This window comes from Sminthopsis crassicaudata, chromosome 1, assembly GCF_048593235.1.
Source record: "Sminthopsis crassicaudata isolate SCR6 chromosome 1, ASM4859323v1, whole genome shotgun sequence".
Classification (NCBI taxonomy): domain Eukaryota; kingdom Metazoa; phylum Chordata; class Mammalia; order Dasyuromorphia; family Dasyuridae; genus Sminthopsis; species Sminthopsis crassicaudata.
The window spans coordinates 109,064,295-109,077,408 of record NC_133617.1 but is presented as its reverse complement, the minus strand read 5'-3'; the positions used below and the strand labels follow the sequence as shown (position 1 = coordinate 109,077,408).

The 13,114-nt window shown below is 36.0% G+C and overlaps 1 long non-coding RNA gene across 1 annotated transcript in view; it reads right to left on the bottom strand.

Annotated features, from left to right (window-relative positions):
• Positions 1 to 8,074: 8,074 nt before the first annotated feature.
• Positions 8,075 to 13,114, bottom strand: part of LOC141552792 (uncharacterized) — a 30,272-nt gene continuing 25,232 nt past the window's right edge. The window contains exons 2-3 of the long non-coding RNA XR_012485246.1: positions 10,101 to 10,290; positions 8,075 to 8,782 (exon numbers count right to left, since the gene is read on the bottom strand). This is a non-coding gene — a long non-coding RNA (uncharacterized LOC141552792). The remainder of the gene's footprint in view (positions 8,783 to 10,100; positions 10,291 to 13,114) is intronic.

Sequence of the window (13,114 nt, the reverse complement as noted above, 5' to 3'; positions counted from 1 at the left end):
TATCTTATTGTTATATAATTATATTATATCTATTATTCTATACTAATCTACTATTATTTATATCATATATAGTTATATTATAATTATTTATTACCAGATTTAATATATTGTATTACTATATTGTTACATATTATATTATGTGTTACATAATAGATTTACATTTAAGCTTATAACATTTCTCCATTCCTCCTAGCTGTATTTTATTGACTGTAGACCCAGATGGCTCTGGAGGAAAAAGTGAGGCTGATGACAATCTTCACCTAAATCCAATCCCTTTGCATGTCATGGCATCTCCCTGATATCATGATTCACTTCAAGAATAAAGGACAAACAGTATTTTATCACATACTTCCCATTTATTTTCTCCACATCAAAATCCATAATACTTTTCTCCCCTTGTCTTAATTTCTAATTGAGAACGCTGGTTGCACAAAAAAAATATGGTATAATTTTTTTTTGCTTAAACCGTTTTCAGTAGCAAAATAAAAAAAATTAATGTAAACAAAATAAAATAGAGCTAGTGGGTCAACTCCTTCATGAAATCTTTTTTCATATTCCCACTCCTCTCTTTTGTTAAGAAAATGTCTTGCCTAAGATTATATAGTAAATTTCCTCTTGAAATTGCTTTTTATTGTTTTGCATAATCTATATACTTATTTATTTATGTATTATATATATTCTTTCATCTTCACTCCTAATTAAATATAAACTCATTGGGAGCCAGGACAGCATTGTATTTTGTTTTTCTATTCAGGGTTTTGCAAACAGTAATCACCTAATAAATGTTTGCTAAATTGAGTTGAATATCTCAAGGGCACCAAAGTCAGAACCAAGGCTTCTGAAGCCAGCTCCAATGTTCCTTCTTCTAGGGGCAGTTAGGTGATGCAGTACACAGAATGCTGGGCCTATAGGTAGGAAAATCTCAGTTCAAATTCAGTCTCAAATACTTTATGACTCTGGCCTAGATACTTAATGTGTTTGCTTAGTTCCTCATATATAAAGTAGGCATAATATTAGAAAGCAAGAGGGCTCTGCATACCAGTAAAAGAATTCACGTACATAAAAATTAAAAATTTTTAAAGTATTTTCTATGCAACAATTCTGCAAGATAGTAAGTCTAAGTATCACTAATCTCCATTTTACAGAAAGGCAAGCTAAGGTTCCTTTGCAAGCCCCATTTCACACAGTTGACATATGATACATTTGGAACTTTAATTCAAACCTTCTGACTCTAAGTTCTGCAGGTTTTATACTACCTGCTAGAGATGTGGGTTTACCTCACAGCAGAGGGGAAAGGACACTCAAAGGAGAATTAAAAGATAAACATACCCTAGTCACAATTTTGCCAAGGATTGGCTCTTTTCCCTTGACTATCTGTTTACCAGCTAAAGCTGGGCAAGGGGTTATTTTTGTCCATTTTGTCAGGAGTTTGGCTTTCATGCAAATCTCAATGATACTTTGAATGATTTATGTCATCTTTCCACCTTTAACCTCCTCTTCCCACAAAATCCCAGGGTCCACCAGCTTCATTCCAAGAGGTATTATTGATTTGAGTTATTCCTGTAATCAATAAGCCAATAAGGATTTATTATGACAGGAGATTGGGGGGAAAGCATATATATATATATATATATATATATGTATGTATGTATGTATGTATGTATTTCTTCTCTCTTTCACTGATAAATATAGAACAATACAAGGCCTTTTTCTTTTTTATAAACATAATGTCTTAGAAGTAATCATAATTTTTCTACATAAGGTTTATAAGATGTTTTCCTATCCATTACCTCAGTTGATCCTTATAACAATAATAGAATCATAGATTTAAACTCATAAGGGACCTATGAAGCCAGCAGACCCAAACCCCTCATTTTACAGATGGGAAAACTCAGGTCCCACATAAATGGAGCCCTCTGCCTCCAAATCCATTGGTTTTTCCAACTTACTAAACAAACCTGTCTGGCAAGTGTTCAAGCATAATTGATCCCATTTTATAAAGATGAAGCTCAAGGAAAAAAAGAAGAAATGACTTGACCTAACTCCTGTGGTTAGCAGCAGAGTCAGAATTCGAATCCAGAGCTTCTCCCTAGCAGTCCAGTACTCTCACCACCATACTTCACTGTCATGAGATACAAAATGATTTAACGAATAATGTAAGAGATGAATTAGTTGTCTTTTGGTTAATGACTCCTGTGGAAGAAAAAGGGGAACAGGGATGAGGAAGAAAATGAACTTTTCCCAAACCTTTCTATGTTGCTCTTTGAATCATAGAATTTAGAGTTAGAAAGGACCTTGGATATAATCTAATCCAATTCTACCATTTTACATGTGAGTAAACAGACTAAGAAAATGCCTTACCTAAAATCATATAGTAAATTAAAGAGATAGCCAGAGTGGAGCCCGGGGCCCTCTACCCCCACTCCCAATCAATCTCTTTCCTCTCTATGGCACTTCTAAGAAGCAGCTCTCAGAAAGTTCTCTTTCCTATTATAAGATGAGCTACCAATGAGAATGTCCATTAGTATGTGTTTGAACCTTCATTTCACAATCTGTTTACTACTTTATAATTACTAGATTCCCATTTAATATTAATAAGAGTCACTAAAGGCAAAGACAATGAGCTGCTCATTCTGAGGCACCGAGATGCCATCTATTTTGTTCTCATGACAGGGGGAATGAAATTGCTTTAATTTTATGACTAAAAGAGCATTTCAGAGTCTCTAGAATCATATTTGTCTAAATTTTAACAGAATTGTTGTTCTTCTCTAATTGTTGCTCAGATAACAAAGTAACCCCTAATTATCTCTTAACCTGAAATTATCCTTCATTTAGAGAAATATAATCCTTTGCTATTCCAGATTTTAAAATTAGACCTTAGTTTTTTATTGCACTTGCTCTCAAGTGTCCCAGACCACAGTGACCCTTATATCATTTGTCTTCAAGGCCCCCAACTTCTGTTTTTCTTCCAGAACAGTGACTCCTCTCTCCAAACCAGATGCCTAACAAACTCTTTTCTCCCAATATGAACCAGCTCTCAGAAGGAAAAAAAAAAAAGATTTCTCTTACACCTTAAAATGCTATAGAAATGTTAGCTCTGTTATTACTAGGCCCTTTGAGGGGGAAATAAGTTTTTATTAAATACCTACTATGTCTAAGGTACTGTGGTAGTCACTGGATAAATATTGTCTCATTTGTTCCTCATAACCATTAGAGGTAGGTGATGTTATTATCTACATTTTACAGTTGAAGAAACTGAGGCAGACAAAAGGTAAGTGACTAAAGGTCACATAGTAAATATCTCAGGTTAGATTTGAATTTTGGTATTATTGATTTCAGGCTCAGTGCTTTATCTATTTTTATCATGTATATACTGTACCACACTTTCCATGGATACCACACAACATAGTCCCTGTTTTTGACCTCCTCATTCCAAGACTTTTGGTCAAATTTCTTCAACAACTGAAGGAACTAAATTTATTGATTTTGAACCTTGACCCTTATGCTAGTCCCACCCTTATCCAATTCAGAATGACTGATTTTGACTGACCTCTTGATCTTGGCCTCTTTACTCAGTTCCCAGAGACATTGAGTTAGTGAGGTAGGGCCTTTAGTGTCGATATAATAAAATATTCCTATAATTCCAACTCATTTGCAACATATACCCAATCTTAACAAAACTTCTAGCTCTCTAAGGGAACTCATTAATCAGAGACCTTTTGTTTCATCTTTATAAAATTGCTTCATGTTGGGTAAAGTGTAAAGTTGATTTGTGGCCTTCTCACAATCAGAAAACATGAAGCATCATAAAATTATTGCTTTAAGCTAAAAATGGGTTTTTAGAAACCATAGAGTCTAACCTTATTATTTTGCAGTTATAGTTACTAGGGAAAAGAGAGAAGAAATAATTTTCCCAGAGCCACACACTCAATAAGACATCTGAGATAAGATTTGAACTTGTTTTCCTGACTCCAGTGTATGAACTATTCCTTCGTAACCATTATGTTTAAGTCCCAAATATTGAAAAGAACAATGAAAGTTTTTCTGGTCATATATAATGAACCCTAGACTTAACCCCAGCTCTGGGATAAGGAATAAATAGAAAGAATATTAAAATAGAAATGACTCTCCTGAACAAATACCTTCCCAAAGATTAACATGTTTTGAAGGCTGGGGGACATAGATCCCAGAGAAAGTAACTATGTGTGGCTCTTTTCTGATGACCAGAAAGGTAAGAAATGCTGTGAGTTGTTGGGTGGGGGCAGCCTCTCTTCCACCCAAGTGCCATGTGGTCATGAATACATGGAACTGCTGCTGCTTTTTTCTCCAGAGTGTTTCTTCTGCCCTGATCAAGTAAAAATATACTGGAGATAGAATGGGCATGTCAAACTTTTGTGAGCTTTGATGGATTGGAAGAACCAGCAGAGAATCAACAACTGGACCCAATGATATGGCAGTATAAAAGAGGGAGAACTCTCAGTTTGGGAGACTTTTGTATTTCAGTTAGTATAACATATTCTCAGTAAATGTTATTTTGTAAAAGCTATGATGATTATCATGGTGATGATGATGATATTGCTTTGAATGACCACAACACATATTTAAGTTTAAAAGAAATTTGAATAACTTGAATAAATATATGTTGTGGTCATTCAAAGTGATATCATCATCCGAAACACAGGATAGCCTTGATGGAAAATGTTATAACTAGCTATTCTGGCTTGAGAGGAGGGGAAAGAGAATAATGAGAGCATATAAATAAGCCTTTGTAAGATAAGAGGGTTATAGGGAGTGGTTCAAGAGTAGTACAAAGATAGGTTTAGGGTCAGAAATCATAGGTTGGAATCCCAACTTCACCAATCTGACTCTGATTATCTCACTTCCACTATTTAGGCTTCAGTTTTCTTTATCTTCTTATCTTTGAAAATGAGGCATTTGGGCTAAATCATCTCAGAAGTGTGCTGGTAAATGTTTAACAACCACTTCTCAGGTGTGGGAGGGGTAAGGAGGAAGAAAAAAAGAATACACTTTTGAGTTTAAATTTTATTATGAACATTTTCCTTATTTTTTAATTATAGGCAATCAACAAAATAATAATGCAAGTATTGATTTGTAACGATTATTGAATTCCAAGATGTAAATGAAAAGTTAATAATTGGCTCCAATTTCAGTTGACTCTAGCATATCCCTATATGAACTCTATAATCTCTTTCAACTCTTAAATCATGGAATCCTGGATAAGCACCATTTTCTTGCCCTGAATTAATCCATCTCTGTGGTTTCCTGAGCTACTGCCTGTCATCATGAGTCCCAAGATAACTTGAAAGAGGAAGGAAGGGAAGGAGGGAGTGAGGGGAGAAAAAGGAGGGAGGGAAGGAAGAATGAAGGGAGGAAGGAAAGAGGAAGGAAAAGGAAGAAATATATAAACAAATGCAATTTTCTAAGGTAATGTGGCCCATAGAGATCCTTATGCATGGCTCCTGTTTCTATTTCAGTTGCATTATTATTTTGATTGTCTATAATTAAAAGGTAAGGGGAAATGTTCATAATGCAATTTAAACTCAAAAGTATATGCTAAGTACATTTTTTCCCTTTTCATTGATGGAAAAACCTTAGGCTCAGAGATTAGAAATGACTTGTGTAAAATCACACATATATTAAATGATACTGCCAGGATTAAAATCTAAATCTTCTGAATATAAGTAATTTTCCTATTATGTCAGTTTTTAAATTTGCTTTTGATCTACTTCCCCCAAATGTTTTGTACTAATTTTAAAAATTCGGAGCAACAATTGAGTAAAATAATTCTATTTTAAATAGGGTCTTTCTGTTCCTTCTCGATTTCTCAAAGACTCAAAAAGTCTGGTAGCTCCCCTACTTAACATGCTTCAGTAACTCCCCATTGCCTCTAGGACTAAAATCAGTTTCTCTGTTTGGCATTTATAGTTCTTGACAATTGGCTCCACCTTCACTTTTTAGATTGATTTGGTGTTATTCCCCCTCTTCCTCTACCTTCCAACCAAATTGGTCTGTTTGATTTTTCCCTGTACACAGCATCTCTGGCCTTTGTATGGGCTGCCCTCTGTCTCTAGAATATTTTATCTCTGTGCCTCTGTCTCTTGGAACCTCTAACTCCCTTGCAGACACAGCTTAAGTACACGCCCTCCTGACTGATGCCCTCAGCTGCCAGTGTTCACTCCCCACCATGAAATTGCTTTGTATTTATTTAAACATAGTGATCTTCCCAGTAGAAAGCTACATCAAGGAAAATATCATTTTATTTCTATCTTTCTATCCCCAATGCCTTAGCACAGTGCATTCAGTGGCCACAAGGGGCTCTTAAAAACACTTATTAAATTCAGAGTATTAGAACTTATGAATGTATCTTTTTTACTAATCTTCACCAAAGGCACACCTCCTTGGATTTAGGGATAATTACCGAGAATTGGGGAATCAGAAGCAGATAAAAGTTCAAGTAAGGACTGAGAGAAATCAAAAAGCCAATGACCTAAGAAGAGGAGAGGACAGAAGAGCCAAGCCCTGCCAGCACTTAGGGATATTATGACTCTGAGATCACCTTAGAGGAACAGGCACTTGGATAACACTCTGTGAACTGGTGGGTCACTGGGACAAGTGTCAATAACTTTTTAGAGTTTTATTCTAAGCACTCAGGGCTCATATGCCTTACCAATTCCCTTCCTAAAGCAGGGAATGAAGAGGGCTTGAGAGCAGGTGTAAGCAATCTGTTTATATGGGCTTTGGTCATGATCTCAAATATTGGACTGCTCTGAGAAAACTGGACTGAAGAAAACTGTAGATGAGAAGCGTTTATAAGGCACTATGGTGCAATGGGAAGCACTCCATATTCATCCTACCACGTTATCTCTATAATGTATGATATGTGCCAGAACAAACTGTAAGTAATGACAAGAATTCTAACAATAGTGAGCACCTAGAAGGGTCTAGATGGCACAATGAATAGAGATCTGGGTCTGGAGTCAGGAAGACTGAGTTTAGATTCAGCCTCAGACACTTAGTACCTGTAGGTTTCTGGATAAGTCACTTAACTTTTTTGCCTCAGGTTTCTCATTTGTAAAATGGGAATAATAATAACACTGACCTGCCAGAATATTGTGAGGATCACTTGATATGTTAATTGTTAAGCTCACAGTGCCTGGCACACAGTGTTACATAAATATTAGCTATCACCTTTATTATCATTATATTCTAGCCTTTGATAGGTTGCTTGACTGGACAAGGTGTATGGTTCCTTCAAACAACTAAATTCTAGTTAATTGGCACTAATGTATACATGACTAATAGTGAAGGGGACAGAAAACAGGCATTTATTAAGTATCTATTGTGTGCAGGCACCATGCTAACTAAGATTTGACAAATATTATTTTATGTTATCTTTTACAACAACCTTGGGAGATAGGTGAGATTATTAATTCAATTTTACAATTAAGGAAACTGAGGCAAATGGAAGTTAAGTGACTTGTTCAAACATGTGGCTAGAAAATGTAGAAGGCTGGATTTGAACTCTGGTCTTCTTGACCTTAAGCACTAAGCTTTCTACCTGTTTCATGTAATAGTTCAAGTCCAGAATGCCTTTCATTGTCACCAAGGTCGAACTTTAAGCTAGCAGAAGTCCCTCTCCAGTTTTTGTCATGATCAAGTGAGGATGAGATTTCTCTTCTGAGAGAAAAGTCTCATATTAGGTGGTCCAGGCCTGTATTCCAGGGATGTCTAAGAGACAGTATAGAATATCAATGTTGGGCATATATTCTCTTCTATATTTCAGAGGTTCCTGCAAAAATGGGCTCCAACTTAAGCAATTGCTATAAATCAATGGTCCTCAAACTTTTTAAATAGAGGGCCAGTTCACTGTCCCTCAGATTGTTGGAGGGCCGGACTATAGTAAAAACAAAAACTATGAACAAATCCCTATGCAAGATGCATGTATCTTATTTTGAAGTAAAGAAACAAAATGGGAACAAATACAATATTTAAAATGAAGTAAAGTTAAATCAACAAACTTATCAGTATTTCAATGGGAACTATGCGTCTGCTTTTGGCTAATGAGATGGTCAATGTCTGGTTCCACATTTGTCACTGCTAGTAGAAATAAGTGATGCAATTGTGCATTTGTTAGTCTTTATTGGAGATTTCAAATGTTTCATTCTAGAAAGAGTCTGTTCACAGACATAAGTGCTGCCAAAGATGGTTGCCATTTTGAGTGCATGGTTCCTGACATGAGGATATGTCTCAGAGGGGAGAGATGCATAGAAATTATGAAGGCTGCTTGACTTGAATGCGTCTTTCAGAGAGTCACAATTATGCAGTTCAGCCAGTTCCACTTGGTAAATGTATCCACATTTTCAATGTCAATAGAAAATGGGTTACAGAAAAGCTGTATGTCCTGTTCATGGAGATGAAGCTCTTTAAATCTAAATTGGAACTCCTTTTGCAATTTTTCCAATGAATCCACACATGTTTTGTTTGGGAATGCAATCAGCGGTTTTTCTGCTAACAGATTTTGAGTTGTGGGGAGGTGGCAGAAGTTTTCCTCCTTCACTTGTTTGATGAGGAGGCCTAATTTTACTTCAAATGCTTTGACATGTGATTGCATATCACAGATGAGCTTCCCCTTTCCTTGAAGTTACATATTGAAATTGTTGAGTAGCTCTGTTACATCTGTCAGAAAGGCAAGGTGCCATTTCCATTCTGCATCAGTGAGCTCTGGTGCTTCTTTGTTTTTTGAAAGCAGAAAAGTTGTCATCTGTGGAAGTAAGTAATAGAAATGTTTCAAAACTCTCCCTCGACTCAGCTAGTGGACTTCTGTGTGATATAGAACATCTTCATACTCAACATGTAGCTCAGACAGAAATTCCTGAAATTGTCTGTGATTTATTGCATTAGCTCTAACGAAGTTAACACAAGATACTACAATTTTTATAACAGAGTCCCACTGCCGTGATTTACTACACAGTGCTTGTTGGTGGTTGAGGACCAGTGTATGGCTATTGGATGAGAATGGTTATGTTTGTCCATTTCTTGGTTAAAGCTGCCTCTGTGCTGTGATGCCTTCGTTTCCTGCACTCTCTCCCGCTTCAGACCTTCCCTGCACACGAGGCACCGCTCAGGCGGCCCTCCCAAATGCCCTGCCTTCCTCTGAATCCTGGGATCAATTCTCATGATCCAGCACTGCATGAGCGTACATGCTGCACTAGGAATTTATCATAATCGCAGGCAAGACTGTGCATATGTGTATATAACTGCATGATATATTGTATGTGCAGAATGAGCTTCAGTGACAAATCGTACATTGGGGTTTCTGGGGGAGGTCCTCATGTGACTTGAAGCTGCACAAGTGTATGGGGACCTTAAGAATCTGGAGGGGGATGAAGCAGTACAGCAGCTCTACACCCCCTCATACTCAGGATAAGTGGGGGGGCACTAAGGTCAGACCCCCAGTGATTATGAGGTGATGACACATGTTAGCAATATTCCATCTCTTTAGGAAACTACAGAACATACACACAATGATAAAACTGATGACCACAGCAGCCAGACATGAGGTCACTATGGATACAGGGCCACGGCCTGGTACCAGGAGCCTTGCCTGGGCGACAATAGCAGTCAGTGCCACAACATACACTGGAGAGGAAGCCGTTATATTGTCATTGCAGCATAATGGCAATAATAGAGTCAAGCTGGGACTTGTGGTACTGTCACTATACCTGCTCATCAGACACAGCCTGTATAGTCCCCTGCAGCGGCTGTGACATGCCCAGCGTGTACATCCCTCACGCCTGTCTGTTGTGGCGGCTTCCATTCCTTTACAAGGCTGAGGGTGGTCAGTTCTCCTCTTCTGCATCTCTCTCCTTTCCCCACACCAAACACCCGGCCTGGGAACTCTCCTCACCTCGGTATCGCCTCAGCCCACCTAACGGGAGTTTAGATCAAATGTCACTTCCAGTCTGATTTTGCCATAACCTGGCCGGCCACATAAACGTCCTCAGCTGGCCGCATCTGGCCCACGGGCTGCAGTTTGAGGACCCCTGCTATAAATCATTTGCCCCACCAAGTTCACTTACCAATATGGCAGATTATATAGTTGATATCTAAGACCAGATTTAAATTCAGGTTTCCTGATTTCAGGCTTACATCTTTATCCACTGCTCCAATTAGCTGCTTTTATTTTTGTCTCTGTGTTTGTTTTATTTTTTTCCTGCTCTTGGATAAAGGCATATTGGAGATGTCTTCCAATTTGTGAGCTTCAATAGGCTGTAACAAAAAGAAAGTTTCAGAGGCTGTCAGACCCATAGTTAGTTAATGCTGGCTCCAAGAAAGGAAACCGACAAGCCCAGTGGTCAAGTCAGGTTCCATTGGGACAATCATAATGACTAGAAGAAAATTAAATGTCAGAGATCATCTAGTTCAACCTTTTCCTTGTTTTATAGGTCAGGATACAGGCTCTCTCCTCTCCAATAATGCCTCCAAATGTCTTCTAACATTATCTTCCTAAAATACAAATATAATATATTACTCTCCTTACTCAAGAACCTTCAGTGGTTTCCTGTTACTTATTTTTAAAACTATGTCCATTTATTTCATTAAATATTTTCCAGTTATTTATTTAAAAAATTTAAACACTCATTTTTTTACAATTTGAGTCCCAAATTCTCTCCCTCTCTACTACCCCTCTCCTATCACTTGAAAAAGCAAACAATACATTATCTATTACATATATAATGAAATCATGTAAAACATACTTCCATAATAGCCATGTTGCAAAAGAAAACACAAGCATGCACATGTATACACACATACAACCAAGAAAAATAAAGTTTAATTGCTTCAATCTATACTCAGAGTTCACCAGTTTCTTTCTCCAGAGATAGCTAGTATTTTTTATCATGGGTTCTCTGGAATTGTCTTGGATTATTATGTTGAATAAGGTAGCTAAGTTTTTAACAGTTAATTTATTATTCAAAACTGCTGGCTGTTACTGTATAGATTATTATCCTGGTTCTGATCAATTCATTTTGTAAGTTCATGTAAATCTTCTCAGGTTTGTCTGAGAGCATTTTACTCATCATTTTTTATAGCACAGTAGTATCCATCACAATTATGTACCACAATATTTTCAGCCATTTCCCAATTGATAGTCATACCCTTGGTTTTCAGGTTGCACCACAAAAAAAGCTGCTACTAATATTTTTGTGCATATATGTATAGGTTTCTTATCTTTTTCTTTTATCTTTTTGGAATATAGACCTAGTAGTTGTATTGCTAGGTCAAAGAGTATGAAAAGTTTTATGACCCTTTGGATATAGTTCCAAATAGTTCTCCAGAATGATTGGATCAGTTCACAACTCTACCAATTTGGAGCTATTAATGTCCCAATTTTTCCACATCCACTCCAACATTTGTCACATTCCTTTTCTGTCATGTTAGACAATCTAACATGATTTGGTGTCTCAGTCATTTTAATATATATTTTCTCTAATCAATAAAGATTTACAGCATTTTCACGTGACTATTGATATCTTTGGTTTCTTCTTTTGAAAACTATTTATTCCTATTGTTTCACCATTTATGAATTGTAGAATGACATTTTTATCAATTTGACTCCATTCTCCACATATATGTGAGAAATGAAGCCTTTATCAGAGAAAGTTGCTATAAAATATTTTCTCCATTTCCTGTTTTTCTTCTAATTTTGACTGTATTAGTTTTGTTTTTGAACCTTTAATTTCATGTAATCAATATTATCCATTTTATTTCCCATGATCCTCTCTTTCTCCAGTTTGGTCATAAGTACTTCCCCTATCCATAGATCTGACAGTACATTTTTCTATGCTCTCCTAGAATATTCATGATATCATTGAGCAGATAACTACTTTCCAGTTTTCCCAGCAATTTTTGTCAAAAGTCAAGTTCTTACCCCAAAAGTTTTGATCTTTGGGTTTGTCACAAAATAGGTTACTATGGTCTTTTATTACTATATATTATATATCTAATCTATTCCCATTTAAACTGTAGTTTCTTAAACTGCAGTTTACAACCCCATATGAATGTGGGGATCATGAGATTATGACTATTACTAGTAAATGTTTGATTTTTATACCTCTTTTATATACCAATGTACCTGGGTCATGTAAAAATTTCTCAGACACAAAAGGTGGCAAGTGGAAAAAAATTAGAGAAGTCCTTATCTGTTCCATTGATCCACCACACTATTTTTTAATACTAGTACAAGTTTATTTCTATGATTACTGCTTTCTAATATAGCTTGATACCTGGTAATTTTAGGCAACCTTTCTTCACATATTTTTTTATTGATTCCTTTGATATTCTTGACCTTTTTTTTCTTCCAGATATTTTTTGTTATTATTTTTCCTAACTCTATAAAAATTTTATTTGGTAGTTTTTTTAGCATGGTACTAAATAAGTAAATTAGGTAGAATTGTAATTTTTATTATACTGACTTAGCCTACCCATGAGAAATTAATATTTCTCCAATTATTTATGTCTTTATTTGTGTAAAAGTACTTTGTAATTGTGTTCATATAATCCCTAAATCTGTTTTGGCAGGTAGACTCAAAAGTATTTTATATTATCTGCAGTTATTTTTAAATGGAATTTTTTTCTAGCCTGCTGGGTTTTGACAGTAGTACAAATAAATGCTGATGACTTGTGTGCATTTGTTTTATATTCTCTACTTTATTACAGCTGCTCATTATTCCAACTAGTTTCTGGTTGATTGTCTGTGGTTCTCTACGTATAATGTTACATCATCTGCAAACAGCAATAACTTTGTTTCCTTGTTGTCCATTTTTATTTCTCCCATTTTTTTATCTTGTCTTACTGCAATTGCTAGCATTTTTAATATCATATTGAAGAAGAAAAATAAAATAATAGAATAACGATTCAATAACAATGTTGTATAATTGAATCATGGACATCCTTGTTTTACCCCTGATCATTTAAGTTTATCCCCACCACAGTTAACATTTTTATTTAAAGGTTACTTATAATTTTAAGAAAGGCTCCTTTGAATCTATGCTTTCTAGTGTATTTAATAGGAATAAGTGTTGTATTTTGT